The 13,977-nt window shown below is 41.4% G+C and overlaps 1 protein-coding gene and 1 pseudogene across 3 annotated transcripts in view; one reads left to right on the top strand and one right to left on the bottom strand.

The window, feature by feature from the left end:
- ZMYM4 (zinc finger MYM-type containing 4) overlaps nucleotides 1-13,977 on the bottom strand; it is a 166,472-nt gene that overhangs the window by 130,723 nt on the left and 21,772 nt on the right. The window lies entirely within an intron of this gene.
- LOC148777979 (large ribosomal subunit protein bL20m-like) lies at nucleotides 248-782 on the top strand (annotated as a pseudogene).

The following is a 13,977-nucleotide window of genomic DNA, read 5'->3' as shown; positions in this document are numbered from 1 at the left end:
TATGGACCTTTGTTGGCAAAGTAATGTCTCTGCTTTTTAATAATGCTTTGTCACAGTTTTTCTCCCAAGGAGCAGGTATCTATTAATTTCATGGCTACTGTCACCATCTTCAGTGATTCTGGAGCCCAAAGAAATGAAGTCCGTCACAGTTTCCATTGTTTCCCCATCTATTTGCAATGAAGTATAATACAGTACAATAAACAATACCTAAATCCGACACGCCTCAGTGAACAGCAGCACAGGGGTCATGGTTTTCCTCAGTGCGCAGCTCTGGCTGCGGAACCGCATCACCGACCGCTACTGGAGGGTTCAGGAGGTGCTGAAGCACGCGCGGGTGAGTGTGCCGCACTCCCTACTTCCCTGCCCAACTTCCCAAGGCGGGCCGGCGTGCGTGGGCACCAACGACTGCCTCCTCTCTCTGTTTCTTAACTAGCACTTCCAGGGAAGGAAGAACCGTCGTCAGGGCTGTGACGTGCGTGTTCCTGCGATGCACGCGAGCCCGCAGTCTGAAGAAAAGGAACCTGCGGACGCTCTGAATTAATCGAATTATAGCTTCCTCCCAGGAACATGGTCTGAAATACCCAGCATTCATCCTCAATTTGATTAAGTGCCAGGTGGAGCTCCACAGGAAAGTGCTTGCAGATCTAGCCATCTATGAACCAAAGAATTCTAAATCTTTGGCTGCTTTGTCCAAAAGAAGGCGAGAAGAAGGATTTGTTGCTGCCTTGGGGGACGGGAAGGAGCCTGAAGGAATTTTTTCCAGGGTGGCACAGCACCACTGAGGGGGATGCTGATACCAGTGGCCCTTTGAGAGCACTTCTGATCAGTTTCTCAATCTCCTCGCAGGAGACGAAGAACATGCAGTTTTACTATGCAATTACTTCCTCTCCATGGGAAAGAAGGCCTGGCTGGTGATGGGCAATGCTATTCCCGAGGTAAGGCCATTAGGCTGGCTCTCTCTGAGAAGGTCATTGTCTAACATGGTGTTGTTATGTTCCAGGCCATGGGCAGGACTTACTTTCATAGCAGTTCTTGGAGCTGCAAAGAAAGTAGCCCAGAGAAGCCACAGTAGGGAGAGAGAACCAGTGATGAGTCATGACTGGGTTTTTGGGTTACTTGAGCCCTATACATTTGAGGATGTTCTGGGCAAATCTGAGCCCTTTCCCACCCATCACCCTCACCTGGCTCTGCCCTCCTGCCCATCTTATGAAGAGTTATCATTCCCTTAGCAATCGAGTGTTACTCATGCCGAGGGATGAAAGGATCTGAAGAAGTGTGGCAGGGGTAGAGATCCTTTCACGCCTGCTTCTTCCACAAGCAGCTGCTGTTAAGCTGGCAGGCGAAGCGGAACAAGGCAGATAGCCACAGGGGCAAAGAAAAGAATGCCCATGCCATGTACTGGTGGCACTGTTATTTTTATTAGACCGGAAATAGAGACTGCTAAAATTTGTTTCCCCAGCCCACTGCAAATACCCCTAAATTGGGGGCAGGTTGGGGGTAATTTGGGGGTACAAATTTTAAAAAGCCACATGGATTGAAGCAGTTTATCTAAAAAGTGTTTCAGAAAACAGGCTCCCAAGCTCTGGGAACCCTTGGTGATTAAACAGCACAGGCTGCTGCTAGACAGGCAAGGTCACATCTGAACCCTAAGTCATTTTCAATCACTGTCTTCCAGAGAGCCTGGTACCAGGAAAAGAGTACAGGACTAGGAAGTCCCCAGCCCCGGGTTCAAGGCTCTGCCCACTCCTCACGAGCTGTGTGACTCTAAGCAAGTCGTTCACAACTCTGCTGCTGCTGCTGCTAAGTCACTTCAGTCGTGTCCGATTCTGTGTGACCCCATAGACGGAAGCCCACCAGGCTCCCCCGTCCCTGGGATTCTCCAGGCAAGAACACTGGAGTGGGTTGCCATTTCCTTCTCCAATGTGTGAAAGTGAAAAGTGAAAGTGAAGTCGCTCAGTCGTGTCCAACCCTTAGCGACCCCACGGACTGCAGCCTACCAGGCTCTTCCATCCGTGGGATTCTCCAGGCAAGAGTACTGGAGTGGCTTGCCATTGCCTTCTCCGTCACAACTCTGAGCCTCATATAAAGAAAGCTAGGGTGATAATTTCTACCCCACCTTCCCCAGAAGCCTAGAGTGAGCATCAATGAAATCACACACAAGAAATAATGAATAAATGCACACTGTAAAAGGAGAATCTAATAATACACGAGTATTCTGAATAAAAAGTTAACATCCCTCTTCAGGTTTTCACTCCCAAGCCCACCCCTCCTTGGGTACACTCAACCAGCAAGAGTTCATAAGTATCCTTTCACAGTACTTTCCATTCATTGACGTAGTTATAAAAGTGTATCATGGAGAAAGCTATGGCAAGCCACTCCAGTACTCTTGCCTAGAAAATCCCATGGACAGAGGAGCCTGGTAGGCTGCAGTCCATGGGGTCGCTATGAGTCAGACATGACTGAGCAACTTCACTTTCACTTTCCACTTTCACACATTGGAGAAGGAAATGGCAACCCACTCCAGTGTTCTTGCCTGGATAATCCCAGGGACAGGGGCGCCTGGTGGGCTGCCGTCTATGGAGTCACACAGAGTCGGACACGACTGAAGTGACTTAGCAGCAGTAGCAGCAGCTATGATGATAATACTAAAATGGGGACTACAAGTTATTTGTCAACAGTGTGTAGGTTTGACTTGCATTTGTGTTAGTTTACATGTCAGTTACAAGCCTGAGAGAAAAGGACTTGTCTTGCCTCATTGGCACAGGTTCAGAAATCTCATATGGATTGTGTCAATAAAGTTTCCCCGGTGTTTGAGTTAAAAGTAAATAAATAAACAATACATAAATCCATTTTTGATGACTTATCAGGATAGCTCCCTCATTCCCCCACCCACCCAAAAAACAAAATTTGCTTGTCATCTGTAGAGCCTGTGAGGGCATCAACTTATTTTTTTTAATGACAAAAAAAGAATTAAGCATTTATTGTCTTTCCTGAATTAACAATATTTCAAAGCAATAAGAAAATGAGAGCGTTAACTGCCTATTACATAAGTATTATAAGGAACTAATACAGTTAACAGATACTGCAGAAATAAAAGAATTAGGAAACTATCATTTTATAACTACTAATTAAATAGTGGGGCTGCGCAGGCGCAAGAGGGCCGAGAGGATCTACTCCACGTTCAAGGTCAGGAGGGGCAGCCTTGAGGAGATACCCCTCATCCAAGGTAAGGTACAGCGGCTGCACTTTGCTGGAGCAGCTGTGAAGAGATTTTCCACGAACAAGGTAAGAGAAATCCAAATAAGACGGTAGGTATTGCGAGGGGGCATCAGAGGGCAGACACACTGAAATCATAATCACAGGAAACTAGTTGATCTGATCACATGGACCACAGCCGAACGTGGTCCACTGGAGAAGGGAATGGCAAACCACTTCAGTATACTTGCCTTGAGAACCCCATGAACAATATCAAAGGGCAAAATGATAGGATACTGAATGAGGAATTCCCCAGGTCGGTAGGTGCCAAGTATGCTACTGGAGCTCAGTGGAGAAATAACTCTAGAAGGAATGAAGGGATGGAGCAAAAGTAAAACCAATACCCAGTTGTGGATGTGACCAATGATAGAAGCAAGGTCCGGTGCTGTAAAGAGCAATATTGCATAGGAACATGGAATGTTAGGTCCATGAATCAACGCAAACTGGAAGTGGTCAAACAGGAGATGTCAAGAGTGAACGTAGACATTCTAGGAATCAGTGAACTAAAATGGACTGGAATGGGTGAATTTAACTCAGATGACCATTATATCTACTACTGTGGGCAGGAATCCCTTAGAAGAAATGGAGTAGCCATCATGGTCAACAAAAGAGTCCAAAATGCAGTACTTGGATGCAATCTTAAAAACGACAGAATGATTTCTGTTCGTTTCCAAGGCAAACCATTCAATATTACAGTAATCCAGGCCTATGCCCCAACCAGTAACGCTGAAGAAGCCGAAGTTGAACAGTTCTATGAAGACCTACAAGACCTTTTAGAACTAACACCCAAAAAAGATGTCCTTTTCATTAAAGGGGACTGGAATGCAAAAGTAGGAAGTCAAGAAACACCTGGAGTAACAGGCAAATTTGGCCTTGGAGCACGGAATGAAGCAGGGCAAAGGCTAATAGAGTTTTGTCAAGAGAACGCACTGGTCATAGCAAACACCCTCTTCCAACAACACAAGAGAAGACTCTACACGTGGACATCACCAGATGGTCAACACCGAAATCAGATTGATTATATTCTTTGCAGCCAAAGATGGAGAAGCTGTATACAGTTAGCAAAAACAACACCAGGAGCTGACTGTGGCTCAGATCATGAACTCCTTATTGCCAAATCCAGACTTAAATTGAAGAAAGTAGGGAAAACCACTAGACCATTCAGGTATGACCTAAATCAAATCCCTTATGATTATACAGTGGAAGGGAGAAATAGATTTAAGGGACTAGATCTGATAGACAGAGTGCCTGATGAACTCTGGACGGAGGTTCGTGACATTGTACAGGAGACAGGGACCAAGACCATCCCCATGGAAAAGAAATGCAAAAAACCAAAATGGCTGTCTGAGGAGGACTTACAAATAGCTGTGAAAAGAAGAGAAGCGAAAAGCAAAGGAGAAAAGGAAAGATATAAGCATCTGAATGCAGACTTCCAAAGAATAGCAAGGAGAGATAAGAAAGCCTTCCTCAGTGATCAATGCAAAGAAATAGAGGAAAACAACAGGACAGGAAAAACAAGAGATCTCTTCAAGAAAATTAGAAATTCCAAAGGAACATTTCATGCAATGATGGGCTCGATAAAGGACAGAAATGGTATGGACCTAACAGAAGCAGAAGATATTAAGAAGAGGTGGCAAGAATACACAGAAGAACTGTACAAAAAAGATCTTCACGAGCAAGATAGTCACGATAACATGATCACTGACCTAGAGCCAGACATCTTGGAATGTGAGGTCAAGTGGGCCTTAGAAAGCATCACTACGAACAAAGCTACTGGTGGTGATGGAATTCCAGTTGAGCTATTTCAAATCTTGAAAGATGATGCTGTGAAAGTGCTGCACTCAATATGCCAGCAAATTTGGAAAACTTAGCAGTGGCCACAGGACTGGAAAAGGTCAGTCTTCATTCCAATCCCAAAGAAAGGCAATGCCAAAGAATGCTCAAACTACCGCACAATTGCACTCATCTCACACGCTAGTAAAGTCATGCTCAAAATTCTCCAAGCCAGGCTTCAGCAATATGTGAACCGTGAACTCCCAGATGTTCCAGCAGGTTTTAGAAAAGGCAGAGGCACCAGAGATCAAATTGCCAACATCTACTGGATCATGGAGAAAGCAAGGGAGTTCCAGAAAAACATCTATTTCTGCTTCATTGACTATGCCAAAGCCTTTGACTGTGTGGATCACAATAAACTGTGGAAAATTCTGAAAGAGATGGGAATCCCAGACCACCTGACCTGCCTCTTGAGAAACCTGTATGCAGGTCAGGAAGCAACAGTCAGAACTGGACATGGAACAACAGACTGGTTCCAAATAGGAAAAGGAGTTCGTCAAAGCTGTATATTATCACCCTGCTTATTTAACTTATATGCAGAGTACACCATGAGGAACGCTGGGCTGGAAGAAGCACAAGCTGGAATCAAGATTGCTGGGAGAAATATCAATAACCTCAGATATGCAGATGACACTACCCTTATGGCAGAAAGTGAAGAGGAAGAGTGAAAAGGTTGGCTTGAAGCTCAACATTCAGAAAACAAAGATCATGGCATCTGGTCCCATCACTTCATGGGAAATAGATGGAAAAACAGTGGAAACAGTGTCAGACTTTATTTTTTTGGGCTCCAAAATCACTGCAGATGCTGATTGCAGCCATGAAATTAAAAGACGCTTACTCCTTGGAAGGAAAGTTATGACCAACCTTGATAATATATTAAAAAGCAGAGAGGTTACTTTGCCAACAAAGGTCCGTCTAGTCAAGGCTATGGTTTTTCCCGTTGTCATGTATGGATGTGAGAGTTGGACTGTGAAGAAAGCTGATTGCCGAAGAATTGATGCTTTTGAACTGTGGTGTTGGAGAAGACTCTTGAGAGTCCCTTGTACCGCAAGGAGATCCAACCAGTCCATTCTAAGGGAGATCGATCCTGGGTGTTCATTGGAAGGACTGATGCTAAAGCTGAAACTGCAATACTTTGGCCACCTCATGCGGCGAGTTGACTCACTGGAGAAGACTCTGATGCTGGGAAAGGTTGGGGGCGGGAGGAGAAGGGGACGACTGAGAATGAGATGGCTGGATGGTAGCACTGACTCTGTGGACATGAGTTGGAGTGAACTCAGGGAGTTGGTGATGGATAGGGAGGCCTGGCGTGCTGCGATTCATGGGGTTGCGGAGAGTCGGACACCACTGAGCGACTGAACTGAACTGAACTGAATTAAATAGTGAATCAAGAACTAATCAATGAATGATAAAACCATTAGGTCAAAACTGAAGGAGAACTTTTTAATATATGGATTCGGCTGAAATCACCTGACCTAGAATGAACATCACGAACAGTGATGCGCTACCATTACTGGTATCACAGAAAGAACACAGTACCACCTACGAAGAAGTCTTTGCAAAAAAAATATTAAGCCTGAATAAATCATACTTATAAGAGCGTACAGGGAACATAAGGGATGCAGGACTGTGCTTAATGACACCAGAACATAACCAGTAAAACACAGAATGTAGGAGATACTGTAGACAAATCAAACAGGATCTCCTAAAAATAAATGGCTTTTTTTTAATGGGGGAAGATTTACTGATGAAAAGAGGCTGAAAACACACAACAACCAACAGACTTTGTTTTAGCAACACACAAATCTTATTTTAGCTACTAACTTTCTGAAACAGTTTCAACTGTTGAACAGGGTATTAAGTGAAACTGAAAAATTACTACGGATTTTGTTAAGTGCGATAATGGTATTTATGGCTTATATTTTGTAAAAAAAAAAGAGACTCATCTTTGAGAGATACATATTTTATGTATTAATAGGTAAAAAGATGTATGTCTAGGATTGGCTTTAAAACATGACAGGGAGGGGCTTCCCTGGTGGTCCAGTGGCTAAGACTCTGTGCTCTGAATGCAGGATGCCCAGGTTTGATCCCTGGTTGGGTAATTAAGATTCCACACGCCCACAATGAAGATCAAAGATCCTGTGTGCTGCAACTAGGACCCAGTGTAGCCAAATAAAGAGATACTTTACATATATATATACAGAAATGTTGGCGGAATAGATGAAAAATGAGGCAAAAAGTTGATGCATCTTTAAAAAGATGAATGATGAATACATGAGCATTAGTTTAACTATCTACTCACATTTATGTTTGAAAATTTTCATAACAGAGGTTAAGCAAAGTAGTAATCAAGTAGAAATCTCTTAAAAGTTGTATTCTTCACACCAAACAAGCCACTTTTTCTTTTAACAAACCCTTGGTACAGGAGGCAGTGATAAAGAACATCCCCAAGAGAAAAAAATGCAAAAAGACAAAACGATTGTCTGAGGAGGCCTTACAAATAGCTGAGAAAAGACAAGACACAAAAGGCAAAGGAGAAAAGGAAAGATATACTCATTTGAACGCAGAGTTCCAAACAACAGCAAGGAGAGATAAGAAACCCTTCCTCAGTGATCAATGCAAAGAAATAGAGGAAAACAATAGAATGGGAAAGACTAGAGATCTCTTCAAGAAAATTAGAGATACCAAGAGAACATTCATGCAAAGATGGGCACAATAAAGGACAGAAATGGTATGGCCCTAACAGAAGCAGAAGATATTAAGACAAGGTGGCAAGAATACACAGAACAACTATACAAAAAAAGATCCTCATGACCCAGATAACCAAGATGGTGTGATTACTCACCTAGAACCAGGCATCCTGGAATGGGAAGTCAAGTGGGCCTTAGGAAACATCACTATGAATAAAACTAGTGGAGGTGAAGGAATTCCAGTTGAGCAATTTCAAATCCAAAAGATGATACTGTCAAAGTGCTGCACTCAATATGCCAGCAAATTTGGAAAACTCAACAGTGGCCACAGGACTGGAAAAGGTTTCTTTTCATTCCCATCCCAAAGAAAGGCAATGCCAAAGAATGCGCAAACTACCACACAATTGCACTCATTTTACACGCTAGCAAAGTAATGCTCAAAATTCTCCAAGCCAGGCTTCAACAGCACGTGGACCATGAACTTCCATGTTTAAGCTGGATTTAGAAAGGCAGAGGAACCAGAGATCAAATTGCCAACATCCTTTGGATTATCAAAAAAGCAAGAGAGTTCCAGAAAAACATCTATTTCTGCTTCATTGACTACGCCAAAGCCTTTGACTGTGTGGGTCACAACAATCTGTGGGAAATTCTTAAAGAGATGGGAATACCAGACCACCTTACTGCCTCCTGAGAAATCTGCATGCAGGTCAAGAAGCAACAGTTAAAACCAGATATGGAACAATGGACTGGTTCCAAATTGGGAAAGGAGTACAACAAGGCTGTATACTGTCACCGTGCTTATTTAACTTATATGCAGAGTACATCATGACAAACACTGGGCTGGAAGAAGCCCAAGCTGGAATCAAGATTGCTGGGAGAAATATCAATAACCTCAGATATGTAGATGACACCACCCTTATGGCACAAAGCAAATAAGAACTAAAAAGCCTCTTGATGAAAGTGAAAGAGGAGAATGAAAAAGTTGCCTTAAAACTCAACATTCAGAAATATAAGATCATGGCATCCAGTCCCATCACATCATGGCAAATAGATGGGGAAACAATGGAAACATTGAGATTTTACTATTTTGGCTCTAAGATCACAGCAGATAGTGACTGCAGCCATGAAGTTAAAAGATCCTTGCTCCTTGGAAGAAAAGCAATGACCAACCTAGGCAGCATGTTAAAAAGCAGAGACATTACTTTGCCAACAAAGGTCTGTCTAGGCAAAGCTATGGTTTTTCCAGTAGTCATGTACAGATGTGATAGTTGGATTATAAAGAAAACGGAGCACCAAAGAATTGATGCTTTTGAACTGTGGTGTTGGGAGAAGACTCATGAGAGTCCCTTGGACTACAAGGAGAGCCAACCATCCATCCTGAAGGAAACCAGTCCTGAATATTCATTGGAAAGGCTGATGCTGAAGCTGAAACTCTAACACTTTGGCCACCTGATGTGAAGAAGTGACTCACTGGAAAGACCCTGATGCGGGGAAAGATGGAAGGCAGGAGGAAAAGGGGACGACAGTGGATGAGATGGTTGGAGGGCATCACCAACTCAACAGACATGAGCTTGAATAAGCTCCGGGAGTTGGTGATGGACAGCGAAGCCTGGCATGCTGCAGTCCATGGTGTCACAAAGAGCCAGACATGACTGAGCAACTGAAATGAACTGAACTGAAAAATAACTATTTGGGGGCCTTTCGTTACTCCTTTCAGTCAACAAATGGCAACAAAACAAAGCACATCTTCTTTTGGTAATAGGCAGAGGACCCTTTTTTCGTTTTTATCATGGTTGAATACTTTTTCAATTAAAGTGAAATTATTTTTCATATATAAAAATTACAGTAAGAAAAGTATTTACTTCTCCAATACCTATGTTAAGACATCAAGCACGAAGAATAACTGAAGGTCAGTAAACATGGATATTTTTTTAAACTATCTTTAGTGGATCATTTCAACTTTGACATAAATTCATCAAAACTCATATGAAGAGCATATAAAAAAGCAAAAAATTTACTATGCTATATTGGAATTCAAGAACTTCTGAAAACATCATAGTCAATTTCAGGAGAATAAATGGACTGAACCAGAGAAAAACTGAAACAAACATTTGCTTCTTAAATAATTCAAGCACCACACAGAAATGGAAAGGAAGAAAAGAGTAATGTTCACTACCAGTTTCTGGCAATGATTTCAAAGCCTTCCATGACAAGATCTTTGGCTCTTACTCTTTCCCCTTGTTTTCAGAAATCACCACCTAATGTATTTCATGTGCACTAACCTACTGAAACCTACTAACAGAGTGTCTTTATTTCCATTTATCCATAAGGAAACACAACTGTTGTTTCTGCTAAGGACCAAGGCCAAATTCTACTGCCAATGGTTCCTATTCTGCAATCTTCCACTTTCTCCCCCATATTCTACTTCAAAAGGTCTGGGATAGACAGAAACTGGATGGATATTTGTGTAAAGAGTGGGGGAAGGGGTGAATTCCTTCAGGGGATTCTGAAAAATACACCATGGTTTCTTCAACTTGCTAATGTGGTATATTATATTGACTGATTTCTGGATATTAAAAAATACTTATATCCATGAGATAAATCCCCCTTGATCAGTGTGTATGATCTCTTAAATATATTGTTGGATTCAGTTTGCTAGTATTTTGTTGAGGACTATTTTGTATCTACACTCATCAGTGATATTAGTCTGGAACTTTGTTTTTTTGTGTGTTAAATGTGTCTGGTTAAATATAAGGGTGATCGTGGCTTCATAAAATGAGTTCAGAAATGTTCCTTCCTCTGCAATTTTTTGAAAGACTCTGAGAACAGATGTTAACTCTTCTTTAAATGTATAGTAGAATTCACTGGTGAAGCCATCTGATCCTGGACTTGTTTGTTTTAAATTGTCAATTCAGTTTCAGTACTGATAACTGGTTTGTTCGTATTTTCTGTTTCTTCCTGTCTCAGTCTTGGGAGATTGCACCTTTCTAAGAATTCGTCCACTGTTTTTAGGTTGGCCACTTCATTGGCGTACTGTGGTCTCTTAAGACCCTTTGTATTTCTGTGGAGTCAGTTTTAACTTCTCCTTTTTCATCTGATTTTACTGATTTGAGCTCTCTCCCTTTTTTTCTTCATGAGTCTGGGTAACCGTTTATCAATTTATCAACCACTTTTAATTTCATTTATCTTCTCTACTGCTTTTTATCGCAGAGGAAGGAACACCTCTGAATGCAGTCTATGAGGCCACCATCACCCTAATGCCAACAGCAAGCAAAGATATCACACACAAAAAATATATTACAGGCCAATATCACTGATGATAATCTCCAAGCTAGGTTCAACTGAGAACTTCCAGATCTTCAAGCTGGATTTAGAAAAGGCAGAGGAACCAGAAATCAAATTGCCAACATCCAGTGGATCACAGAAAAAGCAAGAGAGTTCCAGAAAAACATCTACTTCTGTTTTATTGACTATGCCAAAGCCTTTGACTGTGTGGATCACAACGAACTGTGAAAGTTCTTCAAGAGATGGGAATACCAGACCACCTTACCTGCCTCCTGAGAAATCTGCATGCAGGTCAAGAAACAACAGTTAAACCCAGACATGGAACAATGGACTGGTGCCAAATTGGGAAAGGAGTACGTCAAGGCTGTATATTGTCACCCTGCTTATTTAATTTATATACAGAGTACATCATGAGAAATGCTGGGCTGGATGAAGCACAAGCCGGAATCAAGATTGCTGGGAGAAATATCAATAACCTCAGATATGCAGATGACACCACCCTCATGGCAGAAAGCAAAGAAGAACTAAAGAGCCTCTTAATGAAAGTCAAAGAGGAGAAGGGGAAAAGCTGTCTTAAAACTCAACATTCAAAAAACGAAGCTCACAGCATCCAGTCCCATCACTTCATGGCAAACAGACAGGGAAACAATGCCAACAGTGACAGACTTTATTTCTTTGGGCTCCAGAATCACTGCAGATGGTGACTGCAGCCATGAAATTAAAAGACAGTTGCTCCTTGGAGGAAAAGCTATGACCAACCTAGACAGCATATTAAAAAGCAGAGACATTACTTTGCCAACAAAGGTCCATATAGTCAAAGCTTTTCCAGTAGTCATGTATGGATGTGAGAGTGGACTCTACACCAAAGAATTGATGCTTTTGAACTGTGGTATTGGAGAAGACTCTTCAGAGTCCTTTGGACTGCAAGGAGATCAAACCAGTCAATCCTAAAATAAAATCAGCCCTGATATTCATTGGAAGGAATGATGCTGACTGACACTCCAATACTTTGGCCACCTGATGCGAAGAACTGACTTGTTAGAAAAGACCCTGATGCTGGGAAAGATTGAGGGCAGGAGGAGAAGGGGACAACAGAGGATGAGATGGTTGGATAGCATCACCGACTCGATGGACACAAGTTTGAGTAAGCTCCGGGAGTTGGTGATGGGAGGGGAAACCCGGCATCCTTCAGTCCATGGGGTCACAAAGAGTCAGACACAACTGAACTGATCACTGATGAAAAACAGATGCAAAAATTGTCAAGAAAATACTAGCAAACCAAATCCAACAATACATTAAAAGGATCATACATCATGATAAAGTACGATTTATCCCAGGAAAGCAAGGATTTTTCAAAATCCAAAGATCAATATTATACAACATATTAACAAACTAAAGAATAAAGACCATACGATCATCTCAATAGATGCAGAAAAGGCTTCTGATAGAACTCAGTATCCATTGAAAATAACTCTCCAGAAAGCAGGCACAGAGGGAACATATCTCAACATAATAAAGGTCACATATGACAAACCCATCACACTCAACGATGGAAAGTTCAAAGCATTCCTTCCAAGACCAGAAACAAGACAAGGAAGGACAGTTTCACCACTTTTATTTGACAGTTTTGAAAGTCCTAGCCACATCACTCAGAAAAGAAAAATAAAGGAATCTGAATGGGAAGGAAGAACTAAAACTGTCAATGTCTGCAGATAACATGATAGTATAGATAGAAAATCCTAGAGATGCCACCAGAAAAATACTAGAACTCATCAGTGAATTTGGTAAAGTTGCCAAATACAAAATTAACATACAGAAAAGTCTTTTGCATTTCTACACACTAACAACAAATTATCAAAAACAGAAATTAAAGAAACAATCCTGCTTACCACTGCATCAAAAACAATAAAATACCTAGGAACAAAACTACCTCAGGAGGTAAAAAGCTTGTACTCCAAAAACTGTAAGACACTGATGAGAGACACTGAAGTCAACACAAACGGAAAAATATACTGTGTTCTTGGATTGGAAAAATCAATACTGTTAAAAATAACCATACTACCCAAGGCAATCTACAGATTCAATGCAATCCCTATCAAACTACCTTGGCATTTTTCACAGAACTAGAACAAATAATTTTAAACTTTGTATGGAAACACAAAAGATCCTGAATAGCCATAACAATATTGAGAACAAAAAATAAAGTTGAAGGAATCAGACTCCCTAACTTCAGGCTATATTTCAAAGCTACAGTAATCAAACTCAAATTACCAAACCAGACACTAGATCAATGGAAGAGGACAGAAAACCTGGAAATATACTCATATGCTTATGTCCGACCAATCTATGACAGAGGAGCCAAGAATGTACCGTGGAGAAAAGACAGCCTCTTCAACAAGTAATGCTCGGAAAACTGGACAGCTACACATAAAAGAGTGAAATGAGAACATTCCCTAACACCATACACAAAATAAACCCACAATGGATTCAAGACTTAAATATAAGACAGGATACTATAAACTTCTAGAGGAAGACATAGGCAGAACACTCTTTGACATAAACACAGGGTATTGACCTGAATGTCCACTGACAGATGAATGAAGAAACCAGACGCGATTCGTGCGCACACGCCTGTGTGTATAAAAATATATAAAGGAATATTACTCAGCCGCAAAACAGAATGAAATAATGTCATTTGCAGCAATATGAATGATCTAGAAATTATCATGCCAAGTGAAACAAGTAAGAAAATGAAAACCAACATGTATCACTTACATGTGGAATCTGAAAAAATGATACAGATGAACTTATTTACAAAACAGAAATGACTCACAGATACAGAAAACAAGTTTATGGTTACCAAAGAGGAAAAGGGAGGAGTGATAAATTAGAAATGTGGGATTAACACAGACAC

Source organism: Moschus berezovskii, chromosome 4, assembly GCF_049115385.1.
Source record: "Moschus berezovskii isolate FMDL1 chromosome 4, NW_MosBer_1.0, whole genome shotgun sequence".
In the NCBI taxonomy this organism is placed as follows: Eukaryota; Metazoa; Chordata; class Mammalia; order Artiodactyla; family Moschidae; genus Moschus; species Moschus berezovskii.
This window is presented reverse-complemented; position numbering and strand designations above follow the sequence as displayed.